This window comes from Vespa velutina, chromosome 4, assembly GCF_912470025.1.
Source record: "Vespa velutina chromosome 4, iVesVel2.1, whole genome shotgun sequence".
In the NCBI taxonomy this organism is placed as follows: Eukaryota; Metazoa; Arthropoda; class Insecta; order Hymenoptera; family Vespidae; genus Vespa; species Vespa velutina.
The window spans coordinates 10,829,414-10,836,033 of record NC_062191.1 but is presented as its reverse complement, the minus strand read 5'-3'; the positions used below and the strand labels follow the sequence as shown (position 1 = coordinate 10,836,033).

The window sequence follows — 6,620 nt, the reverse complement described above, 5'->3', positions numbered from 1 at the left end:
CCTGAACCATTGACGTCGGCATCGACGACGATGTCTCTTTTCACTTTTCTCTTATACGTTCTTCACATTTCTCCAATTTTCTAAAGGCCTATGATATACCCTCGATGACTTTTAACAAACCACAATCGAAGTTAAAAAGTTTTAACTCTTTTGGTTACGAGTTCTCATCTCGTATATCATATCCTCGAACTTCGTATTTCCGCTCATTAAGAAAACAATCATATCTAAATTAAAAGCTGATGAGAAATTTTGTGAAGGTGGAAATTTTTGCAAAGAGAATTTTTTTCTCTACCACTGGGAGACCTTTGTTAATTATTTCTTCGACTTTGACAGTAAGATCTTTGTGAATGACTGGTAAGAGAATTCTATCTGGCTTCAATCGGCCCCCTATTATTTGTCTTGGTTCAAAAGTTCTTCTACAGCATTTAAGGGAACAGCTGAATCAGTACCACTTGGTGGTGGGGCTAATGCTGATTTTTGTACCTGCGTGTCATCTCTCAAGGCTAAATTATTTTTGGCGTTGCTTGAGACCTTGATGGCTCACCACCGTTTTTTTTACCATCAATATTATCAGATATTTTACCCTCCTGATCTCCCAACGAAGACACTTCATAGTCGTCACTGTTTAGACTATCCCGACTGATTGAACGATTTGGCCTGCAGTCATTATAATCGTTATAATATCCAACCTCCTCATAGTTATGTCTTGATGAGTGGTGATAGCGCCTCGATGATTGACTTCTGCGAGAGCTACAATGATGTCTGTGATCTTGATCCTCTTTTAGTGTGACGCCTGCGACTATCACGATAATTACCTAGCGAAAAGTATAAAAAGAATAAGTCATTTTTAGTTCTGTCAATAGACATAACCTAGTAGAGATTATACTGTCAAAATAAATAATTGCATTTTGAAACAATCTTTACAAGGTATTGTTCGTGTTGCAAATTATTAAGTAAGTCGACATGTCGATTGGATAAACCCCTTTTGTGAGATATAAACTGTACATAATAGTATTTTTTTAACAAACCTTACAAGAAATTGTCAAGATTATTTATGTATATATAACTTCCAAGTTGGTTGGACCGACTAGTTGCAGACTAGCGATCGAAAATTATATTTTTAGCTGCGTTTTCAGTTACGTTTCTTTCCTTTTCCCATTATTATTAATGTTATTAATAAGTAGATTTTTATATAAATATATATACTTTTGTTTACTGATATGTGACGATTTCAGCACAAAGATGAAGAATGACGTGTCATGGCCATTGTTTTTCGATGGATAGCATTCGACTTTCACTAATCAGTTTTCATCAGACTGGAATTAATCTTTCCCCTATTGTTGTAAATGGAAAATTATTAATACTGAGCACTTACTGTATCGAATATTATAATTTATTATAGATAAAAACAATTGAGATTATATTCGCTATTTAGATTTTCGATATTTTAGTTATTTAGTTAATATCTGTCGAGATGTATGTATGTGACTTTAATGACGAAAATTTTAATAAAGAAAAGAATTAGAAGTACCTTAGAAGAATCCTGCCTATTGCATATTTATTATATTGGTGTATATTAGTATTAAGATATGTTTACCTCTTACACTGTTGGCGCACATGAATTGGAGAACTTCGCGAGTCATCAAGTATAATAGTCAATTTTCATATTCCTTAAACAAAACGTGCGATTTCTAGATAGACATTGATGCTCTTCACATATTCAATTTACATTCAGTATATTACTTTTTCTTGCATCTACCTAACATAATTCATTATAACAAAAGACTGATAACAATTTTGTTTGGAATAAAACTAATAAATATATTTACATCCCGTTGCAAAAAATATTTTAATTCTTCATTTTTCGCTTATCTTGTCACATTGCTTTTGCTGTCTAAATCTTGTTGTACAATATAAATTTCCGTGTTAAAGTGATCAATCTACTGAATGCTGTTCCTGTTAATTTAAATATTATACAAGTAAATCTATATAAATGTATAATCTTAAGATATTTATAATATAATTACAAAATATATGGTAAAAATAAAGATGAAAGATCTCTGATGACCTAGACATTGATATATACTATAGAGATTATCTTCCTATGTAACTTTTCCTTATAACTTAATCGTTAATTGATTTTTAAAACTTATTAACAAAGAAATTTTGAATAATATTGCAGTTGACGTATAATGAGACGAATACATCAAAGTAAATACATACATGGACAGGAAAAACAGAAAGACGTAACCCAGTATTATATTTTCTCTTGCCTACTTTAGGTTCATTTAAATTTACGATTTTACCATTTCCACCAATTTTTATTTATTTATTCATAATTGTTGAAGTAACTAAAGTTAATATAGCATACAAAATACATTACTTAATAACAAACATAAATAAATAATATAAGCAATACTTTACTTATTTCTCGATAAAAATTTGTCCAATCATTATTAAAAATAACCACAGTACAAATGTACTCAGTGACAGGAAATTACATTCAATTTGGTAAATTTTCTTGTTTATAACTTTTTAATAAACAGTGACCGATGACTAAGTTATAAGGAAAAGTTACTCAGGATGAGGACCCTGATAACATATATCAAGATCAAAGTCATCGGAAGTGCCTCCCTTCATCTTCATTTTTACCAAATATATAAAATATATGTATATATTATATATTATTAGATAATTGAAACTATGTTAATTTTGTAATTATATGAATTTTTTACTACATACATGTTGCGTCATAAGGGCGTAACTACGAGAGACATGTTCAGATGCGCTTCTCGCACCGGACTAGCGATGATAGTTGATTTGTACAGAAGATCCTTCTCTATCTCTTCCTAATTGTCAGAGTCCTAGATCCACTGGTAGCGATGAATAAGGGCGGCACAAAGCTAGGACACCATTAATAGCTCTCAACAAAATACCGCTCGCTACATTTCAGCAAATTAATGAGAGCAAGCGAATTCTTTGAAGGATCTCATGAAACTTGTGAGGTAGATGTGCGATAATGAATATTTCGCGAATTGAAATTATAACAATATATTTTGTAGAGATACAATTGTTGAGATGTTTTTGTGTAGTAACGTATAGTTAGTTGGGTTATTACGAATTAAATTGTGCTGGTTACCTCCGATTGAAGTACAGTCAGTGATATTGATAAGATTCAGTTGTCTTATTGGTGAATACTTTGATGCGACTGATTTTTGATTTCTCTCGAACTATTCATTCGAAATGTTTAAACAATCTCATTTGTAATCTTTTGTCCTAATGACCGTGTGGACCCATGACTGTAGCATTGATATTTGAAGGATAGGCGCCAGACAAACCGTTGGTTCGTCGTGCCTAGAAATCTAGTTTTACTGTTTATTTATTACCCGACTCGACACTTTATTGAAGACTACATGCTTCATTAAAAATGGCTAAGCTTGGACAAAGATGACAATGTGTTTTTTATCTATGCGTAATTTTAGTAAGTATTCAATGACTTCCTAACGGCAAATATTCGCAATGATGATACATGGCCTTAAGGAAAAAGTACTATGAATATCTAAGGGTACACACGTGTGTGTCAACATACATACTATTGTTAATAGTATTGCTAAATATTATGTTTGTTTATCGAAGTATGGTGATTCTTTATGTCGATGCAAATAATTAAAGAAAGTGGCCTTAGGTCATATGGCCACTATTATGAAAAGACATGGTTTCAATTTGACGTATCTTGAACAAGTTTGTCAACATTTAGCTAGATTTCCAAGTATAGATCCTTATATACCCACGATTATTATTTATGAATTTCCAAATGTTGGTAAAAGTAATTTTATCAATAAAGTGATTTGATTTTTGTTCTTAGACAAAAATTATATATTCTACATGTTATCTAGCTGATTTTTAATTGTTCTTGAATATAGATTACACGTAATAATGTAGATGTTCAACCGTATATATTTACGACGAAATCATTCTATGTAAGACATACAGTTTACAAATACTTACGTTGGCAAGTAATACAAATACCTGGTATATTGAATCATTCGTTAAAACAAAAAAATGTGATAGAAATGCAAATAGTTACCACTTTTGGTCATTTGCATGCAGTTATACTTTATTTTTGTGATATATTTTAGAAGAACAAGTGAATAACCACTAATATTTTCAAGAAATATCTTGCTTTACCTTTTACGAAACTAATATTTTCTTCTTTTATCTCTTCAGGTTAAATTATTTGAATCTATCAAATCTTTGTTTGCCAATAAGCCATTGTTAATTGTAATGAACAAGACAGATGTCACACGTTTGAAAGAACTTTCTCTTAAAAAACGCGTAAAACATCTTGAAGCCATTAGAAGCGAATAAAAATGTGCTAGTATTATAAATAAGCACATTAACAGATTATAGTATATGGATGTAAAAACATAAACGTGTGACCGTTCGCAGGGTCGATCACAAGATCAAGACAAAGAAAGTATTCTATCAAAGTAATTATATATAACAGGAGGAAGATATATTAAATCGATTACATGTTGTTCAACCAGTACAAAGGGATGAAAAAATTCGACCACGTATTCTAGAAAGTGTTTTACATAAGAAACAAGCTACAGTTGATAAGATGGAACAAAAACAAAAATTGAAAAAATAGAGGAAGAGATGGCGGATGATTATGTATTTGATTTGAAGAAGAATTACGATATCAAAGGAAAAAAGAAATATGACATTATACCAGAAATCTGGGAAGGTCATAACATGCGGATTACATTAGTCCAGATATATTCGAGGATGGTATATATCACTGATTTATGAACTATTTATGAAAAATATAATATATTCATCTCCGATTAAATTTCTTTCGAAAAGTTCTTTGTGATTAAATTTCAATTTCTGTGATAAAAATTTCAGAAATTAAAACAATTAGAACGAGAATATATCAGAGAAAAATCTGATATGTACGATTACAAAATACCAGAATTGAGAAAAGAAGATAATTATGAAGGACGAAGTTTATATACAAAACCAGTTTTGCCACGAACAGCTCCAGTAAAGGTACAAGACAGATCTGTCTCAAAATTGAAAGAACAAATGGAAGATCGCATTTGTTCTTGATATAGAAAATATAGAAAATGTACTGAAAGTCGTTTTTGGACTATAATTATCGTTAACAGTTTGAATTTTGTAATTTTTGTAATTTCTGTAATTTAGAGGGATTTAACCTCTTCGCAATATATCCGAAGTTCTCAATGAACAAATTATGAAGAAAATTAGTCTAGATCTCTATTTGACAATTTATTGTGAATTAGCAATCTTATACTGAATCTGATATGAATCATGTAGCGCAAAATTTATTTCTTTTCCTTCAATAAATTTTGTAACATACTGATTATATAATTCTTTTATATTGTTATCAACATCCCATATCAAACTATAGACATAATCAGAAACATGATATATCGTCGATAGTATATCTTCAGAAATATGTATTCTTATCAGGTTTTAATTTCCTGTTGCAAAAATATTCTCTGGCCATTACACTAACTGATAGCGCAGTTAGTAACTGCATAATGCCAAAAACATGGTCTGTTAATAATTGTCATCTGTTTTACAATTCTCCCGTGCGGTGATATAGGAATAGATCTTGCCCCCTTTCGATATTTAAATACCGAGCTAGGAGAAGTTCTTAAATACTTCAATATTTACTTTAAAATTTGGCTTTCGATGGAGAACGTTATTGACCTTAAGTATAAAGATTATAACCAAATGCTTTATATTTATATATTTATACCATTCGGCAATGTATCAATGAGTTTCTGATTGGCAATCTCCTGTGTATATTTTAAATCATGCATATCAATATCAGTGAGTAATTATTCATTATATTTATGATTATTTTGTTGATTAAATGCTTCAAAAAAGCGATTAAAGCAATAATAATTTTCACAATGACTTTAATGACCGAACATTGCCTCTTTCATACTTTTTCCAATAAGACAGTCTTAATGTTCATAACTAAGTAACGTCTTAAAACAGAACACGGTTGATGTTTCAAAGATAACATTGTCAATTCCGACTGCGTAATTAGTTCTAACCCAAGCATACTTGATCGTGTTCTTGTATAATCATCTACAATTTTGTAATTCCTTCCTGAAATTTGTCAATAATGTAATTATGAATTTTCTTGAGCTTCTACAAACGAAATCCATGGTTATCTACATATTTCTGAAAATGTTTGCATTTGTTTAAGGTAGCTGTTTTCGTTTATCAGTCTTTGAAAATAGCTCGAAATCTTAGTTGAATTCTAACAATTTTTTGCATGTTCCATCAGTTTTTTCTTTGTCATATATACACCCTACTTTAATTTACCACACAAATATCCATACTTAAATTTTATGGCCATTGTCACGTATACGTGATCTCACAAATTTAGTGTTTATCAGCCGCTGTCACGCCGACGTTAACTCACTCTGTCGCTTATTGTCAACCAACATCATACATGCATGATTTTATTTAATATTAGACGATTATTAAACAAGAGCCAAATGATCTGACTTTAAGTTGTTGTCCCTTGATGTTTTTATTGTTTTTGATTAGCTTGAAACATTATCACGGACTTTATG

The 6,620-nt window shown here is 30.6% G+C and overlaps 1 pseudogene; it reads left to right on the top strand.

Annotated features, from left to right (window-relative positions):
- Positions 1-3,447: 3,447 nt before the first annotated feature.
- LOC124948533 lies at positions 3,448-5,112 on the top strand (annotated as a pseudogene).
- The last annotated feature ends 1,508 nt before the right edge of the window (positions 5,113-6,620 follow it).